Here is a 12,230-nt window from a genome sequence, read left to right as displayed (position 1 = left end):
TCCTGTAATTTATACACACTGTTGGCCCTGACCATGGAGAGAGAGAGAGACAGGTCTTGAGTGTTTAGAAATAAACCTATTTTCCACAGCCTGTGACATATTCCACAGCCTGTGACTGTGTTGTTTTTATTGCACTGCTTTGCTTTATCTTGGCCAGGTCGCAGTTGTAAATGAGAACCTGTTCTCAACTGGCTTACCTGGTTAAATAAAGGTGAAAAAAAAAAAAAAAAAAAAAAATATCTGCGTTCTCACAGTAGCTGTGTCTCTCCTTCAGTTTGATTGTAATGCCATCCCGTGGAGGGAAATGTCAGATTTCAATGTGATGATTTGTAATCTTAACAAGGGGAAATCAATTCGAAGCCGCGCATCTCTGTCAGCTGATTTTGTTTCAGCTAAATGGCAGCCATTTTGTTACTACTGATGCAGCACCTCCCATTTCAAATAAAAATACATCAGCAGATAGACAGAAACCCAGGCTAAAACCCCAAAACAGCAAGCAATGCAAGTGTAGAAGCATGGATTTCCTGCTTCTAATCCGTCAATGCAGGAACTAAACGTTCTGATCCACACATTTTGAGTACAGTGATGATAAACATACAAACACGGATGGCACTTGAGTCAATCAGAGAACTGCTACTCTAACAACGTCATCAATCTATCAGTTATCATGTTGCCTGAGATGTCACGTGTCTAAAAAAAAATGTTGAGGGACATACGTGGTGTTGGTGTCCCGTTACACATGTCCCTATGACTGGAGTATGTTAAGGAATAGGCCACCCTCCTTTCTACCCCCTGTCAAAAGTTACCGGGTGTAGGATTGCAAAATTACGGGAACTTTCAATAAAATTCCCTGGTTTTCCCGAAATCCCAGTTGTATGGTTCCCGGTATCAGGAGGGGATAGATAGGAAATCTGTACTCCTCCAACCAGGAGTTCTGGAATTTATTGAAAGTTCCTGGAATTTTGCAACCTTAACTGGGTGCCACCATTGACACTCTGGACGTGTAACCGGAGGACCCCCAATGTTTCTTTAGCCGACACAGAAAGCCGTCCTCTTTTGAAGATTTTTCCAAAAAGAAAGCTCAGTGGTTTAACTGAGGAACATTACATCTCTAAGGTGATATGCTGTGAAGGTTACCAGGAAGTGACTGCCCCTCAGCCTTGTAGTTTTTAAACTTTTTAAAGCTTTTTGAATGGTCTTCAATGGGAGAAAGAAACGTAGCGCAATGGTATTTTTTTAAAGCTCAAAAACGTAATAAAAGGCATCTGGCAGGAGTAAATTCATCCACAAACACAAATATAATCGAGCATTTCTCCTTTGTCAAGATAATCCATCCACCTGACAGGTGTGGCATATTAAGAAGCTGATTAAACAGCGTGATCATTACACAGGTGCACCTTGTGCTGGGGACACTAAAAGGCCACTGTAAAATGTGCAGTTTTGTCACACAACACAATGCCACAGATGTCTCATGTTTTAAGGGAGCGCGCAATTGGCATGCTGACACTAATGTTCACCAGAGCTGTTGCCAGAGAATTGAATGTTCATTTTGAGAGAATACCAAGAGTGTGCAAAGCTGTCATCAAGGCAAATGGTGGCTATTTGGAGAATCTCAAATATGAAATATATTTTGATTTGTTTAACACTTTTTTGGTTACAACATGATTCCATATGTGTTATTTCATAGTTTTGATGTCTTCACTATTATTCTACAATGTAAAAAATACTAAAAATAAAGAAAAACCCTTGAATGAGTAGGTGTGTCCAAACTTTTGACTTGTACTGTGTGTGTATATATATATATATATATATATATACATACATACAGTTGAAGTCGGAAGTTTACATACACCTTAGCCAAATACATTTAAACTCAGTTTTTCACATTTCCTGACATTTAACCCTAGTAAAAATTCCCTGTCTTAGGTCAGTTAGGATCACCACTTTATTTTAAGAATGTGAAATGTCAGAATAATAGTAGAGAGAATGATTTATTTAAGCTTTTATTTCTTTCATCACATTCCCAGTGGGTCAGAAGTTTACATACACTCAATTAGTATTTGGTAGCATTGCCTTTAAATTGTTTAACTTGGGTCAAACGTTTCGGGTAGCCTTCCACAAGCTTCCCACAATAAGTTGGGTGAATTTTGGCCCATTCCTCCTGACAGAGCTGGTGTAACTGAGTCAGGTTTGTAGGCCTCCTTGTTCGCACACGCTTTTTCAGTTCTGCCCACACATTTTCTATAGGATTGCGGTCAGGGCTTTGTGATGGCCACTCCAATACCTTGACTTTGTTGTCCTTAAGCCATTTTGCCACAACTTTGGAAGTATGCTTGGGGTCATTGTCCATTTGGAAGACCATTTGCGACCAAGCTTTAACTTCCTGACTGATGTCTTGAGATGTTGCTTCAATATATCCACATAATTTTCCTTCCTCATGATGCCATCTATTTTGTGATGTTTGGTATACTCAGTGAATATCTTAAATGACAGTGTTTTCACGTGAAGCCCATTCAAAAGATTAGGGGACGTGATATGGAAGGAAAGTGGAAGTGGTGGTTACTTTCACAGGGTATTGCCCATCACAGACCAAAAAGCAAATTTTTGTTTTTATGAGTTTGTACGAATTAGATAATTCTATCAAACCAGGGCCTACTGGTGTGTTAAACGACTTTTCTCTAATCTATTGATGATCAGATACTTCAGTTGTAACTGTGGCTCTGTTGCGCTCGCATTTTACAGTTGATAGAAAACTTTAGCACTGTTACAAACGTACTCTTTAAAAAAAAAAAAATATCTCTGGTGCTGCTGCATGTGCTCATGTGTTGTCTTGCCATCGATGACACAGGCTGTGACCTATTTCATGATCCACTCATATCAACATCTCTGATCATTAGTGGTGGGAAAGGCTAAATAAATACAACAGAATAGGCTGGGCAGAGCATGACCAGAGCTCATGGCTGAGTGCTACCGGAGCAAAATTGGAGCAAAAATCGCAGCAAAATTGGATCGAAAGAGAACCAACGCTCCAACATTTAAAAAAAAATCAGCTCCAGCCAAATTACGCAAGCTCCGTTCCTAACTCCAGTCCGCTCACATCAGCAGATATTCTCTGACAAGTGGTCTGTGACAACTGCGGTTGAATAACCAGATACCTTTTCAAATGTCACCACACACATGGCATTGACTCAGCTGTCCGCTTGACACGGAAGGATTGAGTGAAACCTTCTTCTATTTTGTGGAGAATTTAATGTTCTCTGAATGGAACATTGGCATGCGTTCTATCCTGAGCTAGAGAGGGAGGGAACAGAGACATGAAATCCATTTAATGCCTAGAGCCACTTCCTTTGCTTAGTGGTTCCCAATCTGTGGGGGGCGTGAGGGGTCGGCAGGAGGGGAGGGGAGGGGGGGGGGGGACATACCTTAGAGAGCTATTTAGAACTTGTCAGAAATGTCCAGATCACCTAGCCCATGTCAGCTAATGTTTTAAAAAAAGGTTTTTTAGGTTTTTTAGCCCATAGATATTGTTGTAAATTTTTTGGTCACTCAAATATCACATGAATACACATTAGACATGGCAAACATTTACAGAATTGCAAGAAAATTAGCTTTAAAACTGCAAACTTGTCTTTGCACCCCATGACAAGATTTGTAGAATTGCAGGAAATAAGCTTTAAACCTGCAAAAATCTTGGGATGTTCCTCGATGCTGGAAGGGGGGTCAAGTTTGGGAATCCCTGCCTTAGCTCATATCTTCAGGTTAGGGTTAGGCATACGGTTAGCAGTGTGGTTAAGGTTAAGTTTAAAATCCAATTTTAATAAGAGAAATAGGTGGAGTTTATGACTTTGTGGCTGTGGTAACTAGTGACAACCCCTCACATACTCTGGCGAATATATAAAAGGGATCTTGTAGCTTGTGAACACCAGCAGTGTATTTCCAGTCGTGGCCAGAGGGTGCCAGCAGTGTGCCACCATTGATCTCCAACCCTGCTCTGATTCTGTTTACTCTTGAGGCTAAAACCTGCAGCGTAACGTTTCATAGGAGATTTGTTTTGAAACGGAGAGCCACCCGTGTCTGTACAGTTTGAGTCCGCTGTGTTGGTTATGTTATGTGCTAACTGACACGCTGCTGTCACAGCATGTACTGTCTGTTTGTGTTGTCAGATCTCAGGGCAAGGATCCTCTTCCCCGATATCAACAGTGTGATTGACACTTGGCCTGTAATCTTCTCAATGGGGCAGGATGGAAGGGTAAATTAACATTGAGAAAGCTAAGCCTATAGCCATGTCTCACTGTCTTTGGGCTGTACGTTGTGACGAGGATCCATTTATAAAACCATATAGCCATGTCTCACTGTCCTTGGGCTATATGTGGTGACGTGGATCCATTAGAAACCATTAGAAACCCTATCTGTCTGTGTTTCTGATGTTTCTCCATGGCTCGATATTTTCTATTACGGCCTGGGCAAGCAATGTGATACGATCTCCTCTTCCAGGAATTGGCAGTCGATAGGATTGTTAGTGCTTACTCTAAAGGTAGTAACTTTATCTTCAAGTCCCATCCCCTACAATGTTCCCCTCCATCCCATGCATAGCCATACCGCATCAATAATATCTGGTATGCTGTTTACATAGCCTACAAACCACCTACTGTACTTTAATTAGCACCTTTACCACATTGACCAGGGCTCACTTGGAAAAAGACATGTAAATCTCATTGTGACCTTCCCTGGTTAAATAAAGGACCCCCCCCCCCCAAAAAAAAAAAGACATCAATTCAAGTCTATAGAATGCAGTTCAAACACATATCAACATGTTGCAAAACAAGTAATTGATAGCTTGCATGATAGCATGCTCTGCCTTTTTTAAAGAAGACACTTGTCATGCAGGTGCCACAGATGATTGTTAATACATAAGGAATAAAATAACTTAGGAAACACTTCTTAGAGTTACTTCTTAGAGTTACTTGTTGACCTTCATGGAAAGAGAAAATGATGTGTGACCTCAACACATTGATCTGTGACACCTCACTGTTTAACCCTTTGGTTACCTTTTGGCCCTGGTTAATTGTTTCCCAAAGCATTGTAGAATGTTTGTTCCCAGGTATTATCCAGGTTGATTGCTTCCCCTTCCCCTCCAACCCCCCCTGGAATGACTTCAGAATGCGAAGAGGGATTCTCTGCGTACACAAACCAAATCCTTCATGATTAGACATTCTTGTTGTCTCTCCAAGATGGCTCTGATATTATCTCCCTCCCCTCAGGCTGTGGCAAGAGTGTGGGAACTCAGGACGTCTGGAGCTCTAGCACTCAACACAACCTTGGATAGTCTGCATGCTACGCTACAGTCAATTCCCCCCAAGTGGAGATTGATTCCTCAATAACACTGGATTCCTCGAAAATAGGATTTGTTCAGGATTTCTCAGCATTATCAGACAGGGATGTGGATGAACATGAACATGACCTCCTTGTACTGGTGGAAAACACTTGTGAGGTAACCAATGCTTTGCTGTGTTTCTCTTGTCGTTATCTTAATTTCCATGGCTACCTCCCAGATGCATTATTAACCTGGGTAGCTACAGCACTGATGAGTGACCTGAGGAATCTTCCCAGAAGAGGAGAGATATTATCAATTTCTGGCCACCCCTGACAGAGCCTGCCTGCTTAATGCAATTTGCAATCACTGATTCCCAGAACCTGTATCAGCTTTGTCGGACAAGAGCCCTTGTGCATGTCAACTCACAAGTGTGAAGAAGAGATAAGCTGAACAGATCAATGTTTAGTCGACGGGGGCATTTCAGGATATTCTACATGCTAGGAACAAAGACGGAAAAAACGTAGCATTACCTGCATACACAGCAGCTACAACTGCTTTACAACGGACGAGCAGTTTGAGGTAACGCCAAACACATGGACAGATTCTCTTTCTTCGTGTTGTGGCTAGCTGAATACAACAGCACAGCTTGAACTGAAGAAACACAATGACAGGACCCTGAGTGGTCAATGTGTACAGTACACTACAGTACCCTTTTGTTTGATGACTCTCTAGGTCCTGGGAGCGGACATGGGCTGCTGCTTGATATACAAGGGAAAGTGCTGCTGTTGAGGGGAAACCCTTCCCGTAACATTTACCGTTGACATCCGGAGGCTGCATGTTTTTGTTTTTTTAGCCAGATTGATCCTGCTAAACATTGGTGATGTCATTCTGAGGAGGGGGGTAGGGGGTTGTATTTGACTCAGCTGTGAGGGAACAGGGCAGCTGTGTCCTTGTAGCCAGAACACACTCTATCGGCCCGCTTTGGGGTTCATACTGGTCTCTTATTCTGCCTGCGGAGGAAAGGGCGGTCAAAATACTAGAATGATTTAACAGCAACACAGTACTTTGTGCTGTGGTCATTGATGTTCTCTGTGAAGTGACAGTTCCCGTGGCTTCACACACACAAACCTAGGTCGAAAAAAAATACAGGTTAAGACAACATAATAATTCCACGCGACAGCGTTTTAGAAAATAAACAAATTCATTGGACCAGTGCTGTTGGTGACTCTACAGGATTAGCATTGAAAACGTGACCAAGTAATAACGTGGTTGTAGATAATTTGAAAAACCTTTTAATTGAATAGAATGACCGTACAACAGTTATGCTATGTGTTTGTTGAGTAGTTAGCTGAAATTCACTCTGATTGTGTTTATTTTCTACTTTGATGGCAAACTTTATGTACTGCTAACATTCACTTCCAGTCATTTTTGCTCTGGCACTGGGTCCAATGTATTTGTTTATTTTCTAAACGCTTCTGGAATTATTACATTTGTCTTAACCATTGTTCTCTTCAAGCTCTTCAGAAAGGCTGTCCGAGTCAGAATCACATGGTCACACTATCAAAACCTTTCAGGCGCCATGGGGGAGAGGGTCTGGGTGAATCACACTGGAGAGATAAGCAGGACGATCACAGTTTTTACCAGCGCTAACCCCTCTCACTGGAACTGCACAAAGGCAGTGAAAGTGAAATCTGTTTTACCTGATTTCTACTAGCATGTCACCTGTGCAAATAAAAAAAACTCTAGATCACCTTTACTCCACACACAGCGAGGCATACAAAGCTCTCCCTCGCCCACCATTTGGCAAATCTGACCATAACTCTATTCTCCTGATTCCTGCTTACAAGCAAAAACTGTCTAAATGACTATCGCCCCGTAGCACTCACATCTGTCGCCATTAAATACTTTGAAAGGCTGGTCATGGTTCAAATCAACACCATCATCCCAGACACCTTGGACCACCTCCAATTCGCATACCGCCCCAACTGATCCTCAGATGACGCAGTCTCTATTGCACTCCACAATGCCCTTTCCCACTTGGACAAAAGGAACACCAGAATGCTGTTCATTGATTACAGCTCAGTGTTCAACACAATCCACCTCTACGCAGACGACACCATTTTGTATACATCTGGCCCTTCATTGGACACTGTGTTAACAAACCTCCAAACGAGCTTCAATTCCATACAACACTCCTTCAGTAGCCTCCAACTGCTCTTAAACACTAGTAAAACTAAATGCATGCTCTTCAACCGAACGCTGCTTGCACCCGCCCACCCGACTAGAATCACTACTCTAGACGGGTCTGACCTAGAGTATGTGGACAACTACAAATATCTAGGTGTCTGGTTAGACTGTAAACTCTCCTTCCAGACTCACATTAAGAATCTCCAATCCAAAGTTAAATCTAGAATCGGTTTCCTATTTCGCAACAAAGCCTCCTTCACTCATGCTGCCAAACATGCCCTCGTAAAACTGACTATCCTACCGATCCTTGACTTCGGCGATGTCATTTACAAAATAGCCTCCAACACTCTACTCAGCAAATTGGATGTTGTCTATCACAGTGCCATCTGTTTTGTCTCCAAAGCCCCATATAATACCCACCACTGTGACCTGTACGCTCTTGTTGGCTGGTCCTCACTACATATTCGTCGCCAAACCCACTGGCTCCAGGCCATCTATAAATCACTGCTAGGCAAATCCCCGCCTTATCTTAGCTCATTGGTCACCATAGCAACACCCACCCGTAGTCTGCGCTCCAGCGGGTATATCTCACTGGTCATCCCCAAAGCCAACACCTCCTTTGGCCGCAATTCCTTCCAGTTCTCTGCTGCCAATGACTGGAACAAATTGCAAAAATCTCTGAAGCTGGAGACACTTATCTCCCTCACTAACTTTAAGCATCAGTTGTCAGAGCACCTTACCGATCACTGCACCTGTACACAGCCCATCTGAAATTAGCCCGCCCAACTACCTCATCCCTATATTGTTATTTATTTTGCTCATTTGTACCCCAGTATCTCTATTTGCACATCATCTCTTGCACATCATTCCAGTGTTAATACTAAATTGTAATTATTTTGCACTATAGCCTATTTTATTGCCTTACCTCCATAACTTGCTAAATTTGCACACTGTATATTATATGTATTTCTGTTGTATTTTTGACTTTGTTTTGTTTTACCCCATATGTAACTCTGTGTTGTTGTTTTTATCGCACTGCTTTGCTTTATCTTGGCCAGGTCGCAGTTGTAAATGAGAACTTGTTCTCAACTGGTTTACCTGGTTAAATAAAGGTGAAATAAAAATAAATAAACAATGGCGGTCAGTGCCGTTTTTAAGGTTATTATTTTCTTTATGAGCACGGCCTTATTTCTATTACAGCATATTGGGATGACTGTCATTCATATTCCATTCACCCCAGTTCAATGTAACATCGATAGGTTTAGGCTACTACATGATACTCTAATGTTCCCTATACCCATCATGAGGTTGCTACAACCTAGCCTATGAATGAAAGTTTACAACGTAGGTGCAAACAGGTCGAGAGAAAAAATGGAGGTGACAGACAGTGACACATGGACAGACAGTGACACATTCAATAACGCCTTGCACACTCTTGCCTGCATCTAGCTGACATAGGGGATAATCATTAGTCTAACAGTTGCAATCGAGAGTTTCTATTGGTCAAATTCAGGTATGTTTATCCCCGTTTTTGTTCCGTTAGCTTCGGTTTAAGAAACGTTTTTCAACAGAATCGGCGGAATGAATACACCCCTGACAACGCAGAAAACACTGTTCACTTTCATAGCCGCCATGTTGTATTCCTTCTCGCATCTATGCGCTCTCCTCCTCTCACCTTTTCCCTTCGCTTGTGGACTTCAATGCACAACACATCAAACTTTCCAATACAAACCATATCATAACCGCTACACACAGCCTACATCATTGTCACCATATTAGCTAAAGTAACGTCATAGTCAACATAGCTAATAGAACTAACGCGTTAGTAAACCCGCTACAATCATGCAGTAACGTTACAGTGTACAGTCAGTAAGCAGTTACACCGGCGGGCCCCGGTGGCAATAAATTAGTAAAACCAAAAGCTTACCTTGACTTGGAAGAGTTCCAGTGTTGTGTTGGATAGTCATAGCCAGCTAGCTAACATAGCATCCCTCTGTTTGAGCAGGGTGTTTTAGTAGGCTAAACTAGCTAGCTGCATTTGCTAGCTAAGTAAGTGAAACTGAGAAAAAAAAAAAGACAATCTCTCTCGCTCTTGGTTCTCCTTAATTTTGGAAGAAATTAATTAGTTAAACTGTTCAACTATTGTCTTTCTCTCTCTTTGAGTCAACTACTCACAAAATGTTATGCAGTGCTAGTTATCTGTAGCTACACATCCGGGGGGGGGCACACGAGCTCTGGGGGCCCATGCGCCTGTTGTCATCGATGTCTATTTTTTAAATTTAATAAATCATTTGGATAATAACCCTTTAATTTCCATATGTACTAGGAAGCTAAGTGTTTGTTTCTTGGGTTTCAGGAATGTGACTGAAAAAGTGAAAAATAAACTGATTGAAAGTATGAGGGGATATCAGTGAACAAATGCCGTTGTCAAGGCTACGACAGCGACAGTGCAATGAGTGGAGCTTACTCAGGTGTTCAAAAGAGCATGTCAGACCGAGAGCCTAATGCTTCTTAGGTAGTTCTTTATGAGTTTTAGTTTAGAAAACTATCTCTCCGAGAAGCGACTGTTACAGGAATGGTTAAAAACAGCTTGATTGCCATAGCAACATCAGGGAAACTGGGCGGAAGGGAGTGGTGCTTCATTTACATTTAAATGTTTAGTCATTTAGCAGACGCTCTTATCCAGAGCGACTTACAGTTAGTGAGTACATACATATTTGTATTTATTTTTCATACTGGCCCCCCGCGGGAATCGAACCCACAACCCTGGCGTTGCAAACACCATGCTCTACCAACATCCCTGCCGGCCATTCCACCCCTACCCTGGACGACGCTGGGCCAATTGTGCGCCGCCCCATGGGTCTCCCGGTCACGGCCGGCTACGACAGAGCCTGGATTCGAACCAGGATCTCTAGTGGCACAGCTAGCACTGCGATGCAGTGCCTTAGACCACTGCGCCACTCGGGATGTTGCAGTTCTGCAACATCTTTAATTGAGCCTCATTCTCCTTAATTACCGGCCTCGACACGTTACGGAAAGAGACTAACTGTATAGGAAGTTCTGGGGACAAGTCGTCAGGATACTGGACAGCCAGTAAATTGGCAGATCCAAACAGATGATCATCTTTAGCAGACAACAGTTCTTGAGGGCTTGAACAAAAAAAAAGCTGTTTGCGATTTCGTTCATACTGGTGAACCGGCGTGTGGTTGCAATATCAACAGTCTCTTATCTCTGGTATATCTTGGCATGCATTATTCAAGAGTAAGTTTAAATTGTGTGCAGCGCAATGGACATATAATGCACAATGTCTCAGGAAAGACTGTCTTGGTTGGCAATACTCAGCATAGAAAACTGTCTGGCCCGCAACCTTACCTGAAGTATATTGCAGCCCATTTGTGTAGGCTATTAGCCAGACAAAAACCCGTTCAACAATAAATAGTGGCTGAATGTATCCTCAAGCTGACTACTTTTTTCCTAATTGTTTGGCTATTTAAGTTTTTTTATAAAAAGTGTGTAAATAACAGCTAAATACGATATATAGCTATAGATAGTACACTGCATAATGAAACAATTCCTAGTAAGCTAGTGTTTTGAGGGTGGAAAATAGCATTATTGATACACACGGGAAACTGTTGAGTGGGAAAAACCCAGCAGCATTGCAGTTCTTGACACACTCAAACCGGTGCGCCTGGCACCTACTACCATACCCTGTTCAAAGGCACTTTAAATGTTTTGTCTTGCCCATTCACCCTCTGAATGGCACACATACATGTCTCAATTGTCTCAAGGCTTAAAAATCCTTCTTTAACCTGTCTCCTCCACCTTCATCAATAAGGAATCATAGCTTTCACCTGCATTCACCTTGTCAATCTATGTCATGGAAAGAGCAGGTGTTCCTAATGTTTTGTATACTCGGTGTATTGACATTATTTCTATTTTTTATTTCTATTTTTTTATCTTTAACTCTGTATTGTTGGAAAAGGACCCGTCAGGAAGCATTTCACTGTTAGTCTACACCTGTTGTCTATGAAGCGTGTGACAAATAACTGTAGCTCTGGCACCCCAATGGTGGAACAAGCTCCTCCACGACGCCAGGACAGCGGAGTCACTGACCACCTTCCGGAGACACTTGAAACCCTACCTCTTTTAAGGAATACCTGGAATAGTATAACAGTAATCCTTCTACCCCCCCCCCCCCCCCCCCCAGTGGTAGTTGTCCCACTGGCTATCCTAAGTTGAATGCACCAATTTGTAAGTCGCTCTGGATAAGAGCGTCTGCTAAATGACTTAAATGTAAATGTAAAAATGTATTTGATTTTAATGTTCCAAACCCTCCCCCTTTTCGCTGCATCTGTGTGTTTGGTGTGTTTTGTGTCTGTGTGGCCCAGCCCAACTCTCTCTGCGAGGGTGTTTGTGGTTCAGATGACCAAAAAGAGGAAGTATGTCAGCCCACTCCCATCAGTGGAACTCCATTATCAATGCAGTCTGCTTCCTATTCTGTGCTCTCACACAGACAACACTGTGCAGCTAACCCTGGGCAGACAACACTGTATATTCCTTTCATGCCAGACCAAAATCCCAGTAATTTACCATGCCTGCTTCTTTTTACCTGCTTGTTGGTATGTCTGAAAGGGGGAGGGGGTAGAAAACACGGCCAATTAAAAGCCACCTAAAGACCTAGTCATGATTCCTGCATTTTCACACACCCTGTAACCAAAATACAGGTGTA

At 42.3% G+C, this 12,230-nt stretch overlaps 1 protein-coding gene across 2 annotated transcripts in view; it reads left to right on the top strand.

The window, feature by feature from the left end:
* LOC311109411 (solute carrier family 12 member 7-like) overlaps nucleotides 1-12,230 on the top strand; it is a 95,134-nt gene that overhangs the window by 2,219 nt on the left and 80,685 nt on the right. The gene's annotated exons all lie outside the window — the stretch shown is intronic.

Source organism: Coregonus lavaretus, assembly GCF_964263955.1.
Source record: "Coregonus lavaretus genome assembly, chromosome: 34".
NCBI lineage: Eukaryota > Metazoa > Chordata > Actinopteri > Salmoniformes > Salmonidae > Coregonus > Coregonus lavaretus.
Note: the sequence above shows the minus strand (reverse complement) of the source record. Positions and strands in the feature narration are given on the sequence as shown.